The following is a 26,083-nucleotide window of genomic DNA, read 5'->3' as shown; positions in this document are numbered from 1 at the left end:
AAATAAATAAATAAATAAATAAGGCACAGATGTGAACATAAAACTCAAGAATAATTAAAGAAGTTCACTGTTGAGGTGTTTAAACTACATCCACAGATTCTTAATGCTGCTGCCTTCAATAGGTAAAGATTGATTCACCTTTCTTTGAGTGTAGAGAGGTTTTTGGTTTCTTTTTATTTTTATTATGATTTTTTTTTTTTCTGACACAGAGTCTCACTCTGTCACCCAGGCTGGAGTGCGGTGGCATGATCTCAGCTCACTGCAACCTCTGCCTCCCAGGTTCAAGCAATTCTCCTGTCTCAGCCTCCCAGGTGTCTGGGATTACAGGCATGTACCCCTACCACCCAGCTGATTTTTGTATTTTTAGTAGAGACAGATTTCACCATGTTGGCCTGGCTGGTCTTGAACTTCTGACATCAAATGATCCACCTTGTTAGCCTCCCAGAGTGCTGGGGTTACAGGTGTGAGCTACCACGCCAGGCCAAATGTAGAAACATCTTATTAACATACTTGTAATGAATAAAAGTGGGTTAACTTTTAACAAATATTGGTAGAATTGATGGGGTATCATTTTTAGAATTAGGTTTTAAAAGACTAGGTTCTGTCTTGCTCTGCGGGAAGACATTTTGTGAGCAGCCCTATGGAGAGGTGCACATGGTGAGAAACTGAAGCCCTCCTGCCAACAGCCATAGGAGTCAATTTAGATACTCCAATCCCTTCAGAGATTGCAGCCAGCTCTGATCTAAGGTTTACCTGCAGTCTCATGAGACACTTTGAGACCTTACCATTCAGCAAAGCTGCTCCCAGATTCTTTTCTCTTACAAACTGCTTTAGTTAATAAATGTTCCAAGACACTAAGTTTTGGAGTAAATTCTTACACAGAGTTAAATAAATGTTGTAAGTAGATGTAGACGGTATCAGAGAAAGGCAACATAAAACCACAAAAGGCACTTTTTAAACATTAGATTGGCCAAATTTTGAAAGAATGATACTCCCCGCTAGCTACCAGGTATACACTATTGATGTGTATTTAATTGAAACTCCCTGCTTGGGGAATAATTTGCCAAAATTTATCTGTAAAACTTTAAAGTGCCATTTCTTTTTTACTTACTGATTCTAATTCTAAAAATCTAACCTAAAGGAATTCAACATTGTAAATGCCCAAAAAGGTATATTTTGGCATCATTGTGTGCAATAGTAAAAAATATATTGCCTAACAACCACCTATTATATGTCAGGCACTTTCCTTAATGCTTACAAGAGCCTGTGAGATAGGCTCATGTTCAAATCCATTTTATAAGGGAAATGGAATAGAGTTGTGAAATAACTTGCTTGAGGTTCCAAAGCTACTAAGAGGCAGAGAAGAGATATAAAGCCATGCTTTTAGCTATTACAATAGGCTCCCTCTTATATAAATAAATATATTGAATGTGCTTTAATAAGTGCACGTTTAAATACAAAAACACATTCCAATTATGGACCATTTGACATAAATGTTTAAAAGATAAGGTACATCTATAGTCAGTTTTACGAAGTGACATCAACGATTTGTTTTTCTTTCAACTGAAGCTACATATCAATGGCTGCTAACTAAATTGCCCAAGGGTGTTAAGCAGGTTATGCTAATGAATATAGTGACCTAGATAGCTCTAGCAGATTGCCCCTGTGTGGAACATGAGTTCATTATTTCTGCAGTTTCTGATTTTTTTTTTTCAAGAGAAACCCTAAAACTCTGACTTTTTGAATGTGAAATCTTGTCATATTAAATGAATGGCAATAAATTATATTTTAAAAAATATAAAATCCAATATGATATTTCTGAATGCAAACCCCTCCTCTGTGTTCCAGATTCCATTCTCCCTGTAAATTAACAATAGTAAATTAACGACAGTTATTCAAAGCCACCTGACAAAACTTCACAGAAACATGATTGGCTCCATTATCATATCTAAATAAATAATGCCTTAGTTAAAATGACATTGGCCACACTGGAAGCATAGAAAAGGAGAGAGAAAGAAGTGCTGCATCCAAGCAATCTCAATACAAATATTGCCACCCCAAGAATTAATATATCAGGAACTTATATGTTGTGGACTCTGCATATATTTATAGCAGAATAGTTGAGAATGTGGACTTTTTAGCCAGACTACATGAGTTTGAAGCACAATTCCACCACACACTAGTTATCCAAACTCTGTGCCTCTGTGTCTCTTTGTAAAGCAGGATATAAATGAATCCCATAGAGATGCTGTAAGAAAACAATGACTCCATAAATACCAGCTATTATTACTGTGGAGATAAAGCATTGGATTATCAGAACCAGATGCCAGAAACCATTCTTATTATTTATCCATCTTTCTGCTGACTTCCTTCTCTCAAAACGATTCCTAACTATAATAGACCTGTGTGCAATGAAAGAATGTCTCAGCTTGAAGCTGGGAAAGCAAACACTGTAGTAAAGATCATAGAATATTTTCTATTGCTACATTTCATTCGATATTTTAAATCAAAAGATAACATTGTATGTTCTTATTATGTACAATATATTTTTAGGAATATACATATATTGTGGAATGACTAACTTAGCTAATTAACATTATGTATTACCTTAGTTATTTTTGTGATAAGGACACTTTACATCCACTTAGTATTTTCAGTAATATAATACATTGTTAACTATAGCCACTATGTTGTAGAATAGATCTCTTGAACATATGTCTCCTGTCCAATTGAAACTTTGTATTCTTCTATCAACATTTCCAAACACTCAACCCCAAAACCATTCCAGCCCCTGGTAACCACCATTCTTTCTACTACTTATCTGAGTTTGACTCTTTTACATTATACAATATTTTTCCTTTTGTGCCTGTTTTATTTTGCTTAACATAACATCCTTCAGGATCATCTATACTGTTAAAAATTATATAATTTTCTTCTTTTTATAACCAAATACTATTTCATTGGGTATACTTATTACATTTTCTTTATTCATTCATCCATTGATAGATGTTTTGGTAGATTCTCCATTTTAGCTATTGTGAATAATATTGCAATAAACGTGGAGGTGCAGATATCTCTTTGAAATACAGATTTCTATTCATTTGGATATATGCCCAGTGGTTAAATTGCTGGATCAGATGGTAGGTTTTGTTTTGTTTTGTTTTGTTTTGTTTTGTTTTTGTTTTGTTTTTTGAATTTTTTCGGGGACCTCCATAGTTTTCCATAATTACATTCCCACTAACTCTGTGAGGACTCCTTTTTCCCCACAACCTAGCCAACACTTGTTATCGTTTTTTAAAATAGTCATTCTAACAGATGTGAGGCAATATCTCATTGTATTTTTAATTTGCATTTCTATGACATTTATGATGTAGAGCAGTACACACACACACACACACACACACACACACTCACACTTGTTGGCCATTTTGTCTTATTGGGAGAAATAACTATTCAAGTCCTTTGCCTATTTTTTAATTGAATTATTTATTTACTTGGCATTGAGTTGAGTTATGTATATTTTTTAGATATTAGGACCTTTTCAGAGGCATAGTTTTGAGATACTGTCTCCCATTCTACCTATCGCATATTCACTATTGATATGGTCTGGCTCTGCGTCCACACCAAAATCTCATCTTGAATTGTAATCCCAGTTGCAACCCCCATATGTTGAGGAAGGGACCCCATGGAAGATAATTAGAACATGGGGATGTTTGCCAATACTGTTCTTATAATAGTGAGTGAGTTCTCATGAGATCTGATGGTTTTGTAAGGGACACAGCACTTTCCCCACTTTGCTCTGCACTTCTCCTTCCTGCCGCCATGTGAAGAAAGATGTGTTTGCTTTCCCTTTTGCCATAGTTGTAAGTTTCCTGAAGCCTCTCCAGCCCAGCAGAACTCTGAGTCAATTAAACCTCTTTCCTTTATAAATTATCCTCTCAGGCAGAACGGACTAATACAACTATATTGATTCCTTTTTTTGTGAAGCATATTTTTAGTTTAATATAACCTGATTTGTATATTATTTCTACTTTTGTTGTCCATTCTTTTGGCATCCTATTCAAGAAATAATTGCCCAGACCAATGTCATGAGGTTTTTCCATTATGTTTCCTTCTAGTAGTTTTACAGTATCAAGTGTTATATTTAAGTTTTTGTTCATTTTGAGCAGATTTTTATATAGGGTGTGAGATAAGAATCTAACTTCATTCTTCTGCATGTGTGTATCCAGTTTTTCCAGTACTATTTATTGAAAAACCTGTTTTTTTCCTATTGTGTATACTTGGCATCCTTGTCGAAAATCAATTGACTGTAATAAATGTGTGGATTTAATTTTGAGCCCTCAATTCTTTTATTTTTAATTTCAACATTTCTTTTATTTTTAATTCTTTTATTTTCAATTCTTTTTAATTCTTTTATTTTTAATTATGTTTATTTTAGATTCAGAGGGTAGATGTGCAGGCTTGTTACATGTGCATAGTACATAAAGTTGAGGGTTAGAGCACATTTGATCCCATCACCCAGGTTATAAGCATAGTGTACAATAAATACACTTTTCAACCCTTGCCCCTTTCTCTCCCTTGAGACACTAGTAGTCCCCATGTCTATTGTTCTCATCTTTATGTTCCTGTGTACTCAATGTTTATCTTTTTCTTGTAAGTGAGAATGTGTAGTATTCGGTTTTCTGTTTATATATTAATTTGTTTAGGATAATGACCTTTAGCTACATCCATGTTTCTGCAAAGGAAACACTTTTGTTTATTTTTATGGCTATATAGTATTACATGGTGTAAATGTACCACATTCTCTTTATCCAATCCACTAATGGGCACCTGAGTTGATTCCATGTCTTTGCTATTATGAATAGTGCTATGATAAACATATGACTACATGTGTCCTTTTGTTAGAATAATTGGTTTTCCTTTGGGTATATAGTCAGTAATGGAATTGCTAGGTTGAAAGGTAGTTTTGTTTTTTAATTCCTTGAGAAATGTCTGAACTGCTTTCCACAGTGTCTGAATTCATTTACATTTCCATCAACAATATATAAGCATTCACTTTTCTCCATAACCATACTATCATCTGTTATATTTTAACTTTTTAATAAAAGCCATTCTGACTGGTGTGAGTTATGTCATTGTGATTTTGATTTGCATTTCTCTGATGATTAGCAATGTGGAATATTTATTCATGTGTGTTGACTGCTTATATGTCTTCTTTTGAGAAATGTCTGTTCATGCTCTTTGCCCATTTAAAAAAAACTAATTTATTTGCTTTGTACTTCTTGAATTGTTTAAGCTCCTTATAATAAAGTTCTGGATACCAGACCTTTGTTGGATGCATAGCTTATGAGTATTTTCTCCCATTCTGTAGCTTATCTGTTTACTCTGTTGATAGTTTGTTTTGCTATGCAGAAGCTCTTTAGCTTAATCAGATCACATTTGTCAATTTTTATTTTTGTTTCAGTTGCTTTTGAGGACTTAGTCATAATTTTTATGCCAAGATCAATGTGAATTCTAAAAGGGTATTTCTTAGGTTTTCTCCTAGGATTTTTTTAGTTTTAGAACCTACATTAAAACCTTAATTCAGCTTGAGCTAATGTTTGTATATGGTGACAGGCAAGAGTCCAGTTTCATTCTTCTGCATATGGTTAGCCAGTTATTGCAGCACCATTTACTGACTAGGGAATACTTTCTCTATTGCTTATTTTTGTCAACATTGTTGAAAATCAGATGGCTCTGCGTGTGTGGCTTTATTTTGATTCTCTATCATGTTCCATTCATGAATATACCTGCCTTCATACCAGTACTATGCTGTTTTGGTTATTATAGCCTTGTATTATACTTTGAAGTTGGGTAATATGACACCTCCAACATTGTTCTTTGTGCTTACAATTGCTTTGGCTATTTAGGCTCTTTCTTGGTTCCATATGAATTTTAGAATAGTTTTCTCTAATTCTGTGAAAAGTGATGCTGGTAGTTTGATAGGAATAAAGAGGAATCTGTTGATTGCTTTGGGTAGTTTGGCCATTTTAACAATCCTAATTCTTCCAATCCATTAACACGTAATTTTTTTCTATTTGTTTGTATCATCTATGACTTTTTTTTCCAGTAGTGTTTTGTAGCTTTTGTTGGAGAGATCTTTCACCTCCTTGGTTTGATTTATTCCTAGGTATTTTAGTTTTTGTGTAGCTATGAAACTGCATTTTTTATTTGGTTCTCAGTTTGAACATTGTTGGCGTTTAGAAATGCTACTGATTTTTGTACATTGATTTTGCATCTTGAAATGTTACTAAAATTTTTTTATCCATTCTATAATTTTTTTTGGCAGAGTCTTTCGAGGTTCCTAGATAGAGAATTAGAACATCTGTGAAGGTAGATTGTTTGACTTCTTCTTTTCCTATATGGGTGCCTTCTATTTCTTTTTCTTGCCTCATTGCTCTGCCTAAGACTTCCAGTTGAATAGGAGTGGTGAGAGTGGGCATCCTTTTCTTATTCTAATTCTTAAGGGAAATGCTTTCAGCTTTTTCCCATTCAGTATGATGCTAGCTGTGAGTTTGTCATAGATAGGTCACATTATTTTGAGGTATGTTCCTTTGTGCCTAATATGTTGAGAGTTCTTATCATGAAGAAATTTTTGATTTTGTCCAAAGCTTTTTCTGTATCTGTTGAGATGAACATACGATTTTTGATGAGACATACAGGTAAAGGGTGTGTGCCAGCACAGCAAGTGATGAGAAGTGAAGAGGAATCCCCATGTACATTTTAAGAAAATTAAATATTTAAATCCAGAAACACAATATATATTTCCATTTATTTGTGCCTTCTTTAATTTCTTTCAATTTTTTTGTAATTTCCAGTGTACAGATTTTATACCTACTCAGTTAAAGTTATGACAAGCTATATATTACTATAATATAAATAGTCCATTAACACACATTTTGTATTGTATGTGTATAATATATATACTATATTTTACAAAAAAGTAAGATAAAGAAGATTATTAAGACAATCACACAGAAGAGAAAATATAATTACTCTTTATTAAATAGAAGTGATCATCATATATATCTTCATCCTTATCATCTTTATGTTCAGTAAGCTGAGGAGGATGAGGAAGAGGAATGGTTAGTCCTTCTGTCTCAGGGTGACAGAGGCAGAAGAATATTTGTACATAAGTGGACCCATGTGTTCAAACTCACATTGTTTAAGAGTCACCTATGGAAGAAAATAATGTCAAAAATATAAATTAATAAAATTGAGAATATATGATGAAGCAACTCAACAAAAGTCAAAAGCTGGTTTTATAAAACGAAGAAAACTGATACATGTCTAGCAAAATTCATCAAGAAAATAAAGAGAAAAACACAGACAATATCAGAAATGATTAACAGAAAGGTACTTTAGATCCTACGGAAAATATTATATAATAACTAAACATTATGATCAAATAAATGTCAATAAGTTTGATGACTTAAATAATATAGGACAACCAATGAATGATAGAAGTTGCTAAAACAAGGATTATTTACCCAGGTCATATTAATGCATTTAAAACCAGAAATACTTATCGGAGGCCGCATCTTAAGCTGGTATTGTGGCCATATTGTCAGAAATAGTAGAGAACTTCCTAGAGTGATCATGTTCAAACATAATTATTGGTATGTTTGAATTTTATCACTTGCATTTACTTAAGCCGTTGATTATTCCTCTTAAGTAATTTGTGGTGTACTTTGACATCTTGTAGGCACACATTAAAGGGCTTAAAAATAAGCAGAGGAAACCGTCTGTCATCCTCTGGGATTAGTTTTTGATGAAAGACAGATAGATAAAAGAAACAGAACACATGAATAGGTCTAGATTTCTTTGAAAAGAAATTTACAAGTTTAAACTTTCCCACTAGGCCAAGTTTTCACTGGTACACTCTAACTAACAGTAAAGCAATGATACCAATCTTACAAAAACATTTCAGCTATAGAAGAAAAGAGAACAGTTTCATAAAATTTTATGAGGCCAGACTAATTGTGATACCAAAATTAGTTGTATATATTTCAAGAAATAAATATCACAGAGCCAGTCTTTTATGAAAAGACATGTCAAAATCCTTAACAAAGTACAAAAATACATTCTACATGATATAAATAGTATAAGACATGATAGGCTGTTATTCCAACAATATAACTTATATTTAACATTTTAAAAATTGGTCAAAACCATTATCAAATTAATAAAAAGGACAAAGTTAATATGATAATCTTTATACATGTGGTAAAAACATTTGACAAAATTGAGCACCCATTTATGATTAAAAAATAAAAACGTCTCAGCAAACTAGGATTATAAAGAAAAACCTACAGTTAGTATAATGCTTAATTATAAAATACTGTTTCCACTTAAAATCAGAAATAGGGCAAGGATTTCTGTTCTCACCACTTATCATCACCTTTGCACTGGAAGTGTTAGCTAATTCAATAAGAAACAGCAACAAATAACTAAATGACTTATAGGTTAGAAAGAAAGAAAAAAGAAGTGTCATTATTTGCATACAATATGGTTGTTTAGGTAGACAATCCAAAGGAATCTAAAAAAAAAGTTAGTAGCTCTAATAAATGAATTTAACAACACAGTAAGGTGAAATGACAATTTATAACTATGATTTTGCTGTCTACATGCTAACAATGAACAATTATAAATAAAACTTTCTAAAACAGACCTCTAGTCTGAAAACTACAAAATATTGCTGACAGAAGTTATGGTTTATAAGATACATATAAATTCTCTCTGTTTCTTTCCTTTTAAAGAGACAAGGTTTTGCTATGTAGCACAGGCAGAAGAACATGGAGTAGGGTGACTATTTACAGGAACTGTCATAGCTTACTGCAGCCTGAAATTCCTGGGCTCAAGGTATCTTCTTGCTTCAGCTTTTGAAGTAGGGGAATTACAGATGTGCCTCACCATGCCCAGCAGAAGTTAAGTTTAAAAACACCTGAAGTAATGGGGAACATACTATATTAATGGATGAGAATACTAAATACACTGAACATATCAATTATCTCAAATTAATCAATTTGATTTATTGCAATGCCAATCAAAATCAGGCTTTTAAAATATAAGCAAAAACTTGACTTTAAAATGTGTGTAGAAATGCAGAGAATCAACAGAAACTAGCAAGATTTTGAAGAAAACAAAGCTTAGGAACTTTAGCTTGTTGATTTCAAAGTTACTGCAAAGATACAGTAATGAAAATACTATATTATTTACATAATGCTAGATTAAAAGATCATTCAAAGAGATCAACTTATATGATCTGATCAATGGATTTTCAAAGGAGGCACCTAATAATTTCAATGAGGAAACAACATCTATTTAACAAATAATGTGGAGAAATGAAATATAAAAATGAAAAATATGAACCTGACCTCAATAGCATGCACAAAGATTAATTTGAGATCATTTCATAGATTTAAATTATAAAAGCTAGAATTATAAAACTTCTAGAAGAAAACATAAACATTTTGTGACATTAAGTTACACAAAGATTTCTTAGGCTATTAGGAGCAGTAATCAGAAAGAATAAAAATGGACAATTAATTCCATCAAACTTAAACACTTGCTCTTTGTAAGACATTCTTATGAAAATAGATAAGCTGCAAACTGGGAGAAAATATTTGCAGTGCATATCTATGAAAAGAAAAACCTCATAACTCAACAATAAAAAGGCAGCCCAGTTAAACGATGGATAATAATCTGAACAAACACTTTCCAAAGAAAAATATAAGAGTAGCCATGGCTGGGTGCAGTGTCTCACATCTGTAATGTTGTCACAGGAATTGGTAAAGTGTCACTTTTCCAACTTGAAACTTCGTGGCCGGGGTTACTTTTGCTTGTGTTTTGCTTGGGCCTGCTGAGCTTGTTCCACCCACTCAGCTTGGCAGGCTGTTCTCAATTCATGTTACAGGCCCACATCCCATGCCTGCCAAGGGCAAGCCAGGTGTGGAGTGGTGAGGGGTGTGTAAGCAAGCACAGAGTCTGGCCACTGCACACAGTCAGACATGCCAGATTCAGCAGAGTGAGCAGCGCCAGGCACCACACAGGCACTGGCTCCCTGAGAGGCTGCCGCTGAACCAGATGTACTGCAAGTGACTTCCATTGCAGGCACCAGGGAACGCAGTGACACCCAGAAGCTTGGAGATGCCAGGAACTGTAGAGCCCCAACTAGGGTGTCACTGCCCTGGCTTGGGGAGCTCCTAGGTCTGGGTTCCCCTAAGGGCCACTGATATGGTTGGGCTCTGTGTCCCCACCTAAATCTCATAACTCCTATAATTTTCATGTGTTGTGGGAAGGAGCTGGTGGGAGATAATTGAAGCATAGGGGCAGGTCATTTCTGTGCTGCTCTTGTGATAGTGAGTAAGTCTCATGAGATGTGATGGTTTTAAAAATGGGAGTTTCCCTGCACGAGCTCTTTGTCTTTGCCCACTGCCACTCATGTAAGATGTGACTAGCTCCTCCTTGCCTTCCACCATGTTCATGAGGCCTCCCCAGTCATATGGAACTGTAAGTCCATCAAACCTCTTTTTCTTCCCAGTCTCAGATATGTCTTTATCAGCAGCATGGATATAAACTAATACAGCCGCAACTCTTCTCTCCTTTTGTCTTCTCTCCTTCTTGTCAACTGCAAAGTTGTGAGCAGGTGGGTGTTTCAGTCCTGTTTGTGTTACAGCCCTTTGAGTCCTGCCATTGGATGGGTTCTGAGTACATGTCCTGCATCCAGGAAGAATGAGGTATGCAGACAACTGAAGGATGGGCAAGGTGAAGAGGAGCTTCATCGAGCAACAGTTCTCAGGAGACCAAAAGAGCAAAGGTGCCACTGGACACAGAGCTTTCAAGCTGGAAAAGTGACACCCTAAGGATCTTGTGACAACATTACAGGTGTGAGACACTGCAGCCAGCCATGGCTACTCTGATATTTTTCTTTGGAAAATTTTTGTTCAGATCATTACTCATTATTTAATGGGTCTTTTTATTGTTGAGTTATAAGGTTTCTCTTTTCAGATATATGCACAGCAAATATTTCTCCCAGTTTACAACTTATCTATCTTTGTAAGAATGTCTTTCAAAGAGCAAATTTTTAAGTTTGATGGAATCAATTGATCATTTTTATTCTTTCTGCTTAGTATTCTTAGTAGGCTACAAAATAGCTCCTTTCCATAGGCAGATTATCCCAACAAATGTCCAGCTCTCAGCAGAGGGGAGTCCCAAAGTGTGTAGCTACTTTCTGCAGGCAGGTAGTCCTGACGAGTGCAGCCCTCAATGGAGAGGAGTCCTGGAATGGGTAGCACCTTCCTGCAGGTGGTAGTCTGATGTCTGGCTGAATCTGGGGTTTTTATGGGCTCAGGAGGGAGGAAGTGTGTGTTGATTGGTTCATGGACAGCCATAGGCAGGCCCAGAGAAAGCACTATAAGTTCTCACCTTGGCAGTAAACTGTACTCAGAACTGACAGCCAAGGCCCCAGGATTCAGGCTGTCCCTGGATTGAAAAAGGATTTCACTGGGGACCTATGCCTTCTACCCAGAAGGGTAGACAGGTTTCTACCCAGAAACCTGTCTGTCTTCTGCCATCAGCAAGCCATCCATGGCTGGGTGGCTATAGCTAAATCCTAGAGCACAGGGCTGCCACCCACCCAACGCAATAGAGAGCAGTGCTCCTAACTGTTCTCAGCTCCGGCCAGCTCCATGGAGTGTGTAGCTCTGGCTGCACCTCCTATACTGCAACTCGTGTTCCCACAGCAGCTGCTCCAAATGGACCACCACCACCATCAATCTCAGCACTTCGGGAGGCTGAGGCAGGTGAGTTGCTTGAATTAGGAGTTCAAGATCAGCCTGGACAACATGGTGAAACCCCATCTCTACAAAAAATACAAAAATCAGCCAGGTGTGATGGCATACCCTGTGGTCCCAGCCACTCTGGAGGCTGAGGCAGGAGCATGCTTCAGCTCAGGAGGTCAAGGCTGCAGTAAGCCAAGATTGCATCACTGCACTCTAGCCTGGGTTACAGAGTGAGAACCTGTCTCAACAACAACAACAACAACAACAACAACAACAACAACAACAACAGAATAGCCATTATGCACAAGAAAATGAGTTCAACACAGTCATAAAGAAAATCAAATTTAAAACCAAGAGATAGTTATATGTGTGCCACGGTGGTTTTCTGTACCTAATAACCCATACCCTGAATTCCCTTTCTCACCCCCATTCCCTCAACAAGCCCTGGTGTGTGTTGTTCCCCTCTCTGTGTCCATATATTCTCAATATTCAACTTTCACTTATGAGTGAGAATATGTGGTATTTGGTTTTCTGTTCCTGTGTTAGTTTGCTGAGGATGTGGTTTCCGGCTTGATCCATGTCCCCATAAAGGATATGACCCCATTCCTTTCTACGGCTGCATAGTCTATATCACTGATGGGCATTTGAGTTTCATGTCTTTGATTTTGTAAATAATGCTGCAATAAACATATATGTGCATTTGTCTTTATAGTAGAATAATTTCTATTTCTTTGGTAGTAATGGGATTGCTGGGTCAAATAGTATTTCTGGTTCTAGATCCTTGAGAAATTACCATACTATCTTCCACAATGGTTGAATTAATTTACATTCCTACCAACAGTGTAAAAGTGTTCCTATTTCTCCACAGCCTCATTAGCATCTTTTGTTTCTTGATTTTTTAATAATCACCATTCTGACTGGTGTAAGATGATGTCATTGTGGATTTGATTTGCATTTCTCTGATGATCAGTGATGTCGAGCTTTCTTCCACATGTTTCTTGGCCATGTAAATGTCTTCTTTTGAGAAGTGCCCGTTCATATCCTTTGTCCACTTTTCGATGGGGTTGCTTGTTTGTTTTTCCTGTAAATTTAAGCTCCTTGTAAATTGTGGATATTAGACCTTTGTCAGATGGGTAGATTGCCAAAATTTTATCTCATTCTGTAGGTTGCCTGTTCACTCTGATGCTAGTTTCTTTTGCTGTCAAAAGAAGTAGATAAATTTCTCTCTTCCTATTTGAATATGCTTTATTTATTTTGCTGTGCAGAAGCTTTTTAGTTTAATTAGATTCCTATGTCAATTTTGGCTTTTGTTGCAATTGCTTTTGTAAGTTTCATCATGACATCCTTGCCCATGCCTAGTCTCCTGAATGATATTACCTAGGTTTTCTTCCAGGGTTTTTATACTTTTGGGTTTTCCATTTAAGTTTTTAATCCACCTTGAGTTAATTTTTGTACAAGATCTAAGGAATCAGTTTAGTTTCAGTTTTTTGCATATGGCTAGCGAGTCTTCCCAGCACCATTTATTGAATAGGAGATCCTTTCTACATTGCTTGTTTTTGTCAGGTTTGTCAAAGATTAGATGGTTGTAGATGTGTAGTATAATTTCTGAGGTCTCTGTTCTGTTCCATTGGTCTACATAGCAGTTTTGGTACCAGTATCATTCTGTTTTGGTTACTGTAGCCTTGTAGCATAGTTTGAAGTCAGCCTTCAGCTTTGTTCTTTTTGCTCAGGATTCTCTTGGTTATATGGGGTCTTCTTTGATTCCATATAAAATTTAAAGTAATTTTTTCTAATTCTCTGAAGAATGTCAATGGTAGTTTGATGAAAATATCTTTGAATGTATAAGTTACTTTGGTCAATATGCCCATTTTTACTATATTGATTCTTCCTATCCATAGGATGCAATGGTTTTCCATTTGTTTGTGTCCTCTCGGATTTCCCTGAGCAGTGGTTTGTAGTTCTCCTTGAAGAGATTCTTCGCATTCCTTGTTAGCTGTATTCCTAGGTATTTCATTCTCTTTGTAGTGATTATGAATTGGAGTTCATTCATGATTTGGCTCTCTGCTTGTCTACTGTTGGTGTATAGGAATGCTTGTGATTTTTGCACATTGATTTTGTACTCTGAGACTTAAGTAAAGTTGCTTATCAGTTTAAGGAGTTTTTGGGCTGAGATGATGGGGTTTTCTAAATATAAAATCATGTCATCTGCAAACAGAGCCAGTTTTACTTCCTCTCTTCCTATTTGAATACACTTTATTTCCTTCCCTTGCCTGATTGCCCTGGACAGAACTTCCAATACTACGATAAATAGAGTAGTGAGAGGGTATTCTTGGCCTGTACCAGTTCTCAAAGGGAATGTTTTCAGCTTTTGCCCATTCTATATGATATTGACTGTGGGTTTGTCATAAATAGCTCTTATTATTTTGAGATATGTTACATAAAGACCTAGTCTATTGAGAGTTTTTAACAGGAAGGGATGTTGAATTTTACCAAAGGTCTTTTCTGAATCTATGGAGATAATCATGTGGTTTTTGTCATTGGTTCTATTTATGTAATGGATTACGTTTATTGATTTGAGTACATTGAACCAGGCTTGCACCCCAGGGATGCAGCCGACTTGATCATGGTGGATGAGGTTTTTGAAGTGCTGCTGGACCGACTTTACCAGTATTTTATCGAGAATTTTTGCATTAGTGTTCATCAGGAATATTGGCCTGAAATTTTCTTTTTTTGTTGTGTTTCTTCCCAGTTTTGGAATCAGGATGATGCTGACTTCCTAAAATGAGTTAGGGAGGAGTCCCTCTATTTCAATTGTTTGAAATAGTTTCAGAAGGAATGGTACCAGGTCCTTCTGGCAGAATTTGGCTGCGACTCTGACTAGTCCTGGCCTTTTTTTGGTTGGTAGGCTACTAATTACTGCCTCAATTTCAGAACTTGTTATTGGTCTATTCAGGGATTTCACTTCCTGGTTTAGTCTTGGGAGAGTGTATGCATCCAGGAATTTATCATCTTTTTTTAGATTTTCTAGTTCTTCCAGTTTATTTGCAAAGAAGTGCTTATAGTATTCTCTGATGGTAGTTTGTATATATGTGGGGTCAGTGGTGATATCTCCTCTGTCGTTTTTTAATGTGTCTGTTTGATTCTCTTCTCTTTTCTTCTTTATTAGTCTAACTAGCCACCTAACTATTTTGTTATTATTATTATTTTTTTTTCAAAAAAAAATCAGCTCCTGGAATCACTGACATTTTGGAGGATTTTTCATGTCTCTATCTCATTCAGTTCTGCTCTGATCTTAGTAATTTCTTCTCTTCTGCTAGCTTTTGGAATAGTTTGCTCTTGCCTCTCTAGCTCTTTTAATTGTCATGTTAGGGTGTCAATTTGAGACCTTTCTAGCTTTCTGATGTGGTTAGTGCTATAAATTTTCTCTTCATACTGTTTTAGCTGTGTCCCAGAGATTCTGGTACATTGTCTCTTTGTTCTACTTGGGTTCCAATAACTTGATTTCTGCCTTAATTTAATTGTTTACCCAGGAGTCATCCAGGAGCATGTTCAGTTTCCATATAATTGTGTGGTTTTGAGTGAATTTCTTAATCCTGATTTCTAATATGATTGCACTGTGGTCTGAGACACCGATTGTTATGATTTCAGTTTGTTTTGCATTTGCTGAGGAGTGTTTTAATTCCAATTACGTGGTCAATTTTAGAATAAGTGCCATGTGGCACTGAGAATAATGTACATTTTGTGGAATTGGGGTGGAGAGTTTTATAAATGTCTGTTAGGTCCACTTGATCCAGAGATGAGTTCAAGTCCTGCATATCCTTGTTAATTTTCTGTCTCCTTGATCTGTCTAATATTGAAAGTGGGGTGTTAAGTTTCCCATTATTAATGTGCAGGAGTCTAAGTTTCTTTGTAGGTCTCTAAGAACTTGTTTTATGAATCTAGATCCTCCTGTATTGGGTGCATATGTATTTAGAATAGTTGGCTTTTCTCATTGAATTGTTCCCTTTACCATTATATAATGCCTTTCTTTTTCTTTTTTGATCTTTGTAGGTTTAAAGTCTGTTTTGTCAGAGACTATGATTGCAACCCCTGCATTTTTTTTGGGGGGGGGGGGGGGTTTGGCTATTTGCTTGGTGAGTTTTCCTCCATCCCTTTATAGTGAGCCTATGCGTGTCTTTGCACTTGAGATGGGTTTCCCGAATACAGCATGCCAATGGAGTCTGACCCTTTATCCAATTTGCCAGTCTATATCTTTTAATTGGAGCATTTACCCCATTTACATTTAAGATTAGTATTGCTATGTGTGAATTTGATCCAGTCATCATGATGCTCTTTGGTCATTTTGCACACTAGTTGATGCAGCTTCCTCACAGTGTCATTGGACTTTATATTTTGCTGTGTTTTTGCAGTGGCTGGTACTGGTTTTTCCTTTCCATATTTAGTGCTTCTTTCAGGAGCTCTTGCAAAGCATGCCTGGTGGTGGTAAAATCCCTTAGCATTTGCTGGCCTGAATTTTATTTCTCCTTCACTTATAAAGCTTAGTTTGTCTGGATATAAAATTCTGGGTGGAAAAATCTTTTCTTTAAAAATATTGAATATTGACCCCCAATCTCTTCCAGCTTGTAGAGTTTCTGCTGAGAGATCCATGGTTAGTCTGCTGGGCTTCGGTTTGTAGGTGACCTGGTCATTCTCTCTGGCTGCTCTTAACATTTTTCCCTTCATTTCTACATTGGAGAATCTGATGATTATATGTCTTAAGGTTGATCTTCTCATGGAGTATCTTAGAGGTGTCCTCTGTATATCCTAAATTTGCATGTTGGCCTGTTTTGTTAGATTGGGGAAGTTCTCCTGGACAATATCCTCAAGTGTGTTTTCCAGCTTGTTTCCATTCTCCCTGTCTCCTTCAGGTACTCCAATCAACCATAGCTTCAGTCTTTTTATGAAATCCCATACTTCTTGGAGGCTTTGTTTATTCCTTTTCATTCTTTTTTCTCTAGTCTTGTCGGCATGCCTTATTTCAGAAAAGTGGTCTTCAATCTCTGATATCCTTTCTTCCACTGGGTTGATTCAGCTATTGATACTTCTGTATGCTTCACCAAGTTCTAGTACTGTCTTTTTCAGCCCCATCAGTTCATTTATATTCTTCTCCAAAGTGATTATTCAAATTAGCAGCTCCTCTAACCTTTTGTCAATGCTCTTAACTCCTTTGCAATGTGCTAGAACATGCTCTTTAGCTTAGTGTAGTTTTTTACTACCCATTGTACAAAGCATACTTTAGGCAATTTGTCCATCTCATCCTTTGTCCAGTTCTGCACACTCGATGGAGAGACACTGCGATAATTTAAAGGAGAAGAGGCACTCTGGCCTTTTGCGTTTCAGCATTTTTAAATTTATTCTTTCTCATCTTTGTGAGTTTGTCTAGTTTCAATCTTTGAGGTTCCTGACACTTGGATGGGGTTTTTGTGGGGGCTTTTCTGTTGTTGATGCTCTTGTTCTTGCTGTCTGCCTGATTATCTTTCAATGGTCAGGTCCCTCTTCTGTAGGGCTGCTGCAGTTTGCTGGGGTTTTATTTCAGGCCCTACTCATCTGTTTCGCACCTGTGCCAGAGATGTTACTCAAGGAGGTGGGAGAACAGCAAAGATGGGCATCTGCACTTTCTTCTGGGATGTTTGAACTTGTGGAGCATCATGCTGATGCCAGTAGGATTGGTCCTGAATAGGGTGACTGACAACCCATGTTGGAGGGGCTCAGGGAACAGGATGAATGTAATGAAGCATTCTGCCTTTTGGTGGAGGGGGTGTGCTTCGCTGGGGGAAAACCTACTTGTTTAGGCTGCCCAGATTCCTCAGAACTACTGGGAAGAAAGGCTAAGTCTGCTGGTCCACAGAGACTGCAGCCACTCGCCTTCCATTAGGGGCTCCGGCCCAGGAAGATCCAGGTTCTGTCCCTGAGTCTCTAACTAAAGTTATTGTAGTTCCTGCAGGGAAGCCCCACCCAGTGAGGAAGAATGAGTCAGGGCTGAAAAGGCAGTCTGGCTGCCATCTGCCACAGCTGGTGTGTTAGGCTACGGGAGACACATCTTGGGACCAAGCCATCCAGCCTCCTTGGCTCCAGGGGGAAAAGTGCAGCCTGGAGGGATAGAGATGAATGCCACCCTTCCCCCACCAGGGAGCTTAGCATATTAGGAAGTTGTGAGCCTCAGCGCTGGCTGCTGCCCCCTCCACAAGGAGCTCAAACAGCTTAGACAGCAGGCAGCTGCAGCTGTGGTGCTGGGTGCTTGGTAGGCCTTAGCAGATTCCAGCTGTGAGGCTGCTGAGAATCTGCACAGCTCCAGGGTTGGGACTCTAGGCCCCAGTTGTGTGGGTTCATGAATGGTATCTTCCAATCCATGAGTTGCAGAGTTCATGGAAAAAGCCCAGTTTCTCCTTCTGGGTAGTACATTCACTGCCTCCCATGGCTGGGGGTAGTGGGGCTCCCCTGCCCCATGTCTCTCAGGTGGGCCACTGCACCACACTGTTCTTCATTCCTCTCTGTGGATCATGCCAGCCTCCTCGTCATTTCTGATGGGAGAACCTGGATAACTTGATTGCTGGTGAAGGATTCTCATGCTTATTACAGTTCTTTTGGATGGGAGCCCCAGTACACGGCTGTTTCTAGTAGGCCATCTTGGCCCCACCCCCTCGTTTGTACTTTCTTGTGGAGAAAAACCATCTCAAGATCAGTAGCAAGGAGATGGCCCCCTTAAACAGAACTTAAGTAGGATATGTTACCTGCCTGCTCCTTGTAAGCATTTGAGTATGGTTATCTGACATATGACCATGTCCATTTAACCTCAGGGCCAGAAAAAACTTAGAAAAAGATGATAATGTTACATAGTAAAACAAAAAATTAGCCAAGAAGAGATTCCATAATCTAGGAGCTAAAGAATTAGTGTTTACTGGGCAATAGTAACAGAATTGATTGTGCGGAAAGCAAGACATTCTGCAGAATAAAGACCAAAAATAAGCTGTCCAAAAGGAAAGCCTATTTTTAGTAACTAATACCCTTTGAAGTATTCCAGCTTGTGGTGATGCTATACAGAAACTCAGAGAAGGAATTAGTTTTTGAAGTAGCCTGACTGATGTTGGAGAATCAGTCCTTCCCCTGAAGTCAGACTCAGAGCAGTTAGGATCTATGTGATTAAGAGTTGGAAAGTGAAGGGAATTTATAACCCACCTATAATATCTGGACTTCTGTTTCTTTCTCTGAAAAACAAAAGTATAAGACTAGCAGTTTTAACTTTTTCTAGGTCAATGAAATATAATGCCATATGGTCTAGTACTGTGAATCCTTGCCTGATATTTCCATTCTATACATACTAGTGCCTCCACCTAGAGTACAAAGTGGGAAATATTCTCCTTCCCAATCACCAAGCTTTGATTCTCCTCAGGCTAAAATCTCACTTTTTCTCTGATTTTTCTATGCATGCTTTCGAATCTTCTACCCAGGCATGACAATTCATTACATTCAGAGACCATTTAGGTTCTACATGATCGCTGTGATTAGAAGAAGAATTCTGAGATCAAGAGTCTGTGTTTTTGTTTAATACGTGCAACACATTTAGGCCTGAATAAGGAGAAAAACATGGTTAAACTGATAAATTGGAATTAAAATCATACCTGTTTTTTGTTTGTTTGTTTTTACTAAATGCAGTTTTAAGTTAAAAGTATTAGTCTGTACTTTGTTTGACATAATAGTTTCTACAACATGTTATTACAAGATTTTCTTTGACTTATTCCTTGGGTCTGGTATTCATGTTACAAAGATTAGCTGTTGCTTTGGAATGAAAGTATTGCAGTCCTACCCATACTCTACTTAATACGTCCTATTGTCCTTAAACTTTTTGTATCTCTCTTTTTTTAAAAAAGTCTGCACAATAGGAATAATATCATGTGAACTCTGCTTCATGGGATGCTATGTTACATGAAAAAAAAATTAACCTGGCATATAGTAGGTTTTCAGTAAATGAATTTCAAATTTATTCTTTTGATTACTCCTAGGTCTGTGGTAGTAGTTACAATGGCTGTTCCTTCTAGACTCACAATGCTATCACACTGACTACAGTCTTCTGCCTCTGTCAGCTTGCCAGTACTTATCCTTTCTGCACAAATTGGCTCACCAAATTGGAGGCCTTTAGTACCACCATACACCCAATTTTCCTCAATAACAACTTACAAAATGCCAACTGCAATTAAATCAATATTCAAGAATCTTTGAAAGGAAGCAGTTTTTCATACTATTTCATTTGGCTAGGAATTTCTCCAAAAGAGGTTTTCTGGATTTTATTATTCACAGATTGGAGAAGAAAAATGTCCTTCTGAGAGGTGAGGGAGAAGTAGCTTATTCTAAAACCATCCGGGAGGGACTACTGGGATTTAATTTTAATTCATTAAAGCATATTATCAATATTTACCGAATCATTACTATGTGGGAGAATTATTTGTGTTCTGTTAATTTACAGAAACAAGACAAGAATATCCTTGCTTTTATTAACAAACGGCAAAAATAAATGGACAAATAAAGATTTGTAGAGATTCAATGGGGATAATGGTGAAATAGGTTCTAAAATAAATGGTTGTATCAGTCAGCTACTGCCACAAAAATGCTATATAACAAGTGACTCCAAAAAGCAATTACTTAAAACAAATTATTTAACTCTTTTCACATGTCTGTGCACCAGCTAGGGTCACCCTGCTTTAAGCTCAGGAATCTCTGCTTTACACTGCAGGTGTGCAAGTCAACTGGGACAGCTTTGCTCCATATGCCCCTCCTCATTTTGGGATCATATGACAGAAGAGAAAAGGGGAAGGCCCTATGTTTTAAGCACAAGTCAAGTGTGTCTTTTTCTTATGTCTACCAATATCCCACTGCCAAAGCAAGTCTCATTTCCTAAGTTAAAGTCAAGGAGTGAGGAAGTATATTTCATCCACTCTGAGAGGCGTCGGGGAATGAATATTTGTTGAACAGTCATCACAGTGCTCGTTGCATTTTTTAACAGAAAAGCTTAGCATGTTGCAGAATAGCCAGAAGACCAATATGCTTGAAACATATAATCAGAAGGGGAGGATCGTAGAATATGATCACAGAGAGGAAGACAAAACCCACTTAGGTAGCATAGGCCATCATCAGGCATTACAAGAGGAAACCTTTAGAGTATTTTAAGCAGAGAATGACAGGAATAGATTCACATTTTAAAAAATGTTTCTGGCTGTTCTGTGATAACTCCACTAAAAGGGATCATGGTTTTTGTAGAGAGACTACTCAAGTGCTTATTATGGCAGCTCAGGAGAAAGACGAAGGTGGTGTGGATTCGGGTGGCAATAATGACATAAGGAAAAGTAGTTGGATTTAAAATATATTTTGGTCACATCTGTAATCCCAGCACTTTGGGAGGCCGAGGTGGGTGGATCACCTGAGTTCGGGAGTTCGAGATCAGCCTGACCAACATGGAGAAACCCCATCTCTACTAAAAATACAAAATTAGCGGAGCGTGGTGGCGCATGCCTGTAATCCAAGCTACTGGGGAGGCTGAGGCAGAAGAATTGCTTAAACGCAGGAAGGAGAGGTTGTGATGAGCTGAGACTGTGCCATTGCACTCCAGCCTGAGCAACAAGAGCAAAACTGTCTCAAAATATATATACACACACACACACACACACACACACACACACACACACATATATGAACAGGCCTGCACTCCAGGGAGTTTTGCCAGCTTGGAAGTGGAAGGGAGAAAGGAACAACGTAAATAAACTCTGGTTTTTAGATCTCTACAACTCAGTAAGTCATTGTTCTAATAATTGAGATAAAAATCTCTAGAGGTGAAGAAGATTTTCAGAAAGATCTTTGGAGGCATCGAAAGGCATCTTTACTTTAGACAATAAGTTTGCCTAATGAAACTCCCAATAGAGCTGCTAATGAGGTGATTGGTTGTACAATTTGAGTAGTCATAGATGCAAAGTTGGAGGTTATTAGGAAATACATAGGATTCAAAACCATAAGGCTTATCAGGGTCACTGGGAAAACACTGTAAATTTAAAAAGAATCATAAACCCAAGGAATATGAATAATATAAAACCATTTCATTCCAAATTTAACATGCAGTATTTCCTTGAGAAAAAGAAAAAAAGTGTTTCACTGAATTTGCTCCTCATAGACAGAAGCTTAGGTACATCTGCTCTATTTCAGGTATTGCAGGTGCTACGGAATTCTTCTTCAACTTTGTAACATTAAAAAAAAAGTTTTCTTCTAATAAAAATTTGACTTATTTATTATACTAGATAATCACACTAATGTATAAAACTAAGAAACATAAAAGAATAAAATTCTCGGCTGGGCGCGGTGGCTCAAGCCTGTAATCCCAGCACTTTGGGAGGCCGAGGCGGGTGGATCACGAGGTCAAAAGATCGAGACCATCCTGATCAACATGGTGAAACCCCGTCTCTACTAAAAATACAAAAAATTAGCTGGGCATGGTGGTGCGTGCCTGTAATCCCAGCTACTCAGGAGGCTGAGGCAGGAGAATTGCCTGAACCCAGGAGGCGGAGGTTGCGGTGAGCCGAGATCGTGCCATTGCACTCCAGCCTGGGTAACAAGAGCGAAACTCCGTCTCAAAAAAAAAAAAAAAAAAAAAAAGAATAAAATTCTCAGGAACATTTTTTTCTATCATACTTTTATTTTGGTGTTATTCAAAAGGGAGACTTATAAGGGAAACTACCTCAGCATTACACATAGTGGGTGGTGATTTTGGGAATAGCTACATTTTTTCTTAGACATAAGAAACAAGATTACAGGTAAAGTCAGCAATGGCTTCAATGTGGAGCCTGGTTAGTTAAGCACAGTAACTCATTAATGTGTAAGTCCCAAGCAAAGCATGTGTTGTAATTAGGGTTTACGTGCAAAATATGCTTTGACTACAGAAATCAGTCAACAATATTTCCAGGTTAATTACCTATAAGGATGCAACAGCAGAGATAGGAAGAGCCAAATGGAAATGAGCTGGGAATTTGTAAGGATTATGGGCAAAGCAAGGTTACGTATAGATTGGGAAACTGGATGTTTGTTTTACATTAATCTAAATCCCCAAGGTTGGGTTATACGCATCCTAAGTGGGTGTATGCATGCACAAGTCCACCTGTATGCCTAGAAAATAGACTTTAATTGAACAGAAAAATCAGTTGGGTTCACAGACTTTGACATCATTATTTGTTCAGATGAGTCAGAGTTGCAGCTTCAAACCATAGACTTATTTAATGGAAATGGAGCAAAGTCACAATTTATCTAAACACTCAGCTGATGATTGTACCTGATCCAGGGACAATCTTCTTGAATGACTTTTTTAAAAGTTAATTTTTCCAGTTAGAGAGGAAAAGGATGATGAGAGAAAAGGCTGAGAAAACTGACTACAAAAGCTTACATAAAATGTGAAGATTGATGATAACAAGTGTTAAAAGGTGTGCCTGAAAGAAATGTTTACAATTAAAACATGGAAAGGGCATGTAAGAAATTTAATATAATCAGTATTTTCATTAAATTTAGTCAGTATATATTGATCACTTATGGATTATAAACCTTAGAAGTCAGAATGTTTTCCTTCTAGCAGTTTACAGTTTACCATAACCTATATAAACAAACTACTGAGCATTTAACAGAAAACTAGGAAGAATAGAAGTAGACAAGACTTCTTTCAGGACTCAAACTTGGAAATGTTTTTGTTGATTAGGCCATAAAATACAGGATGGTCAAAGGAAAGTAAAGGTGAGATTCCAGGTTGTAGAAACATTATAAGCCAAGTTTTAGGTGTTTAAGTTACTGAAAGATTAGAAAGCCCAGGAGGCTGTTAATGAAATACTGAAGTCACCAGAGCTATAGGAAGAAATCATAAGGAACTGAAGAACCACTGTTCACCATTTGGGTCCAGAGCTGGCCCTTCTCCAAACTAGATAAGCTTACAGACCACTCTTTGTAATTGCCAGTTTTGCATGTATCTCTGTTGATTATTTTGAGCAATTACCTAATAAAGGTATGGCGTAAGTGACAGTACAAGCTTAGAAATCTACCTATCTTAGAGATGTTGCAATCAAGAGGTACCTAACAAGTGACATCCACTTAAAGTTTGTAACCTCAAACTGGAAGGCCAACACAGGAAGATTATCAAACGACAATGTGGAAAATTTTTCAGATATTTTAAGAACTAGGTAACACGTAGAAGAATCTTAGTTAAAAAGCCTTTAGAATAAAAAATAGTTCATGCATCTCCATAGTGAGGTGTCTACAGTCCTGCATTAAAGACATCATTTAGGAAGTTTGTAGGGTACTTTTTAAGTGGAAAAATACATACTTAACCTTTATCCCTAAAACAGATTGTTTTATTGGTTTTTCTGTAGCTTGAAGGCATTGAATTAGGGCTAGAAACAAAAGCGTAACACATTAAAGAAAATACCAATTAGAGGTCAAAGTTTAGCTACATCATAATTTTACCAAAGTTATACATCTTTTTTCCCGAAAGAAAAATAGCATATAGCATCTATTTGATTTTGAATTATTTGTCATAATTTAATGTTTCCTCCATTCTTGAAGATTTATCATATATCTCAATTTTCACATAATCACTCATATTCATTTTATATATTTAAAATGAATTTCTGTTAATCCTTCTTCCCCCTTTTGTCTAATTAACTAGGAATAAATTTTCTCAACATATTGAATAAATCATTTGAGGAAAATAAGAATCACACTTCCTTTTCACTCTTAGACTGCTATCACACATTTAAAAAAATCATTCTTTGTATTTGCAATTCAAAATCAGAGAAAAAAACTAACTTAATTATCATGCAAAGTATATATAATTTTCATGATTTGCTCATCAAAGTGGCTTTAAGAGGATTCTGTCACAAAGATGCTCTGATAGTAACAGGAAAGTAAGCACAAATCCTCACATAGGATCTGTTAAGTGAAAATAAAAAGCGTTTCAAGCTTCCATTGCTCCCCCTAATGGTAGGAAACCAGAAAACATCTAGATGTATATATTTCACATTTGTCAATTAAATGCTTTACAGAAACCTTCCTCCAAGTATGTTCAATATTGTGTTTTATGTAAGTTTACAAAATGAACTAAAAATAATAAATATATCAACTATTATTAAATTCTTGTTATTACATGAAAGAGTCCTTGCTATTCTAAGTAATTATTAAATGTTTGGAATTAATCTCTTTCCTTAAGTTTAGATAAAGGTGAAGAAGTTAATCTCATAGACTGTATAATATAAATCAATTCTCTAGAGGAATCAATTCTATTTTTTCTCAACTGTTACTACATGATTGATTTATTTAAAAATTAAACCAGGCTCAGACAACTTTACATTTAAATATTTACATCTCTAACAGCACTGACTTGTCAAATCACTCCATGTATCTTGAAATGCTGAATACAAGAAGAAAGTTTTACCTTAAAAGGCACTTTGAGCAATTTTCTTTTGAGAACTCAGACAAAGAACAGTATCAGTGTAACTCATGAAATATAAGAAGACGATCATAGAAAAGTGACTTTGGTGAATGGTGGTTATTTAGGATTGTCTCCTTTCCAAAAGCACAATCTCATTTTTATGATGAAAAGAGGATTACAGCAGGGAAAAAAAAAAGTTGATGCAATAATAAAAACTACTGAGAGGAGAATTATACAAAGAATGAGACATGGCATCACGAATGAATTCAAAAAGCAGAACAACATAGGTACCAAAAGAGATAAGGAACAGGAAAAAAAAAAAAAGTCAGTGATACAAAAATACACATTTTTACCTGATAGCATGTAAGTAATTTAGAGCTGGATTTTATAAACATGAAATTGTTTTTCTAATACATTCAACCAAAAGTCAGCATACACAGTTCAGTCACCTCTCATTACTTACAATAAAATATTTTCCATTTGTTAGGAAATAATGTCTTATTCCCTGGATCTATTATTTCTTTTTTATTGATTTTCTTCTAATTTCTAAATTTATTTACTTAATTTTTATAACTGATTCTCTGTCTATATTCTATCTTATTCTAGCATAAATTATTTAAAACCTCTATTAGTTTTGGAACCACTAAACATTTGCTCAGAAGTTTGGATTACCAGAAAAGTACCCTAACTCTTTAAGAACTTCCAAGCCTAAGAAATCACTGATTTCATGGGTTCATCCTGGAGATTTTGCTTAAAAATGAGAAAGAACAGATCTCAT

General features: G+C 36.6%; 1 protein-coding gene across 2 annotated transcripts in view; it reads left to right on the top strand.

The window, feature by feature from the left end:
• NTS (neurotensin) overlaps positions 1 to 26,083 on the top strand; it is a 102,996-nt gene that overhangs the window by 68,668 nt on the left and 8,245 nt on the right. The window contains exon 1 of one of the 2 annotated variants that reach the window (XM_074402465.1): positions 10,314 to 10,926. The exons of the other annotated variant lie outside the window; for it this stretch is intronic. The gene's annotated coding sequence lies outside the window, so the exon portion shown is untranslated. Of the gene's footprint in view, positions 1 to 10,313; positions 10,927 to 26,083 lie in introns of those variants that run through there. 2 annotated transcript variants of the gene reach the window in all.

The sequence above is a fragment of the Saimiri boliviensis genome, chromosome 7, assembly GCF_048565385.1.
Source record: "Saimiri boliviensis isolate mSaiBol1 chromosome 7, mSaiBol1.pri, whole genome shotgun sequence".
Lineage (NCBI taxonomy): Eukaryota > Metazoa > Chordata > Mammalia > Primates > Cebidae > Saimiri > Saimiri boliviensis.
This window is presented reverse-complemented; position numbering and strand designations above follow the sequence as displayed.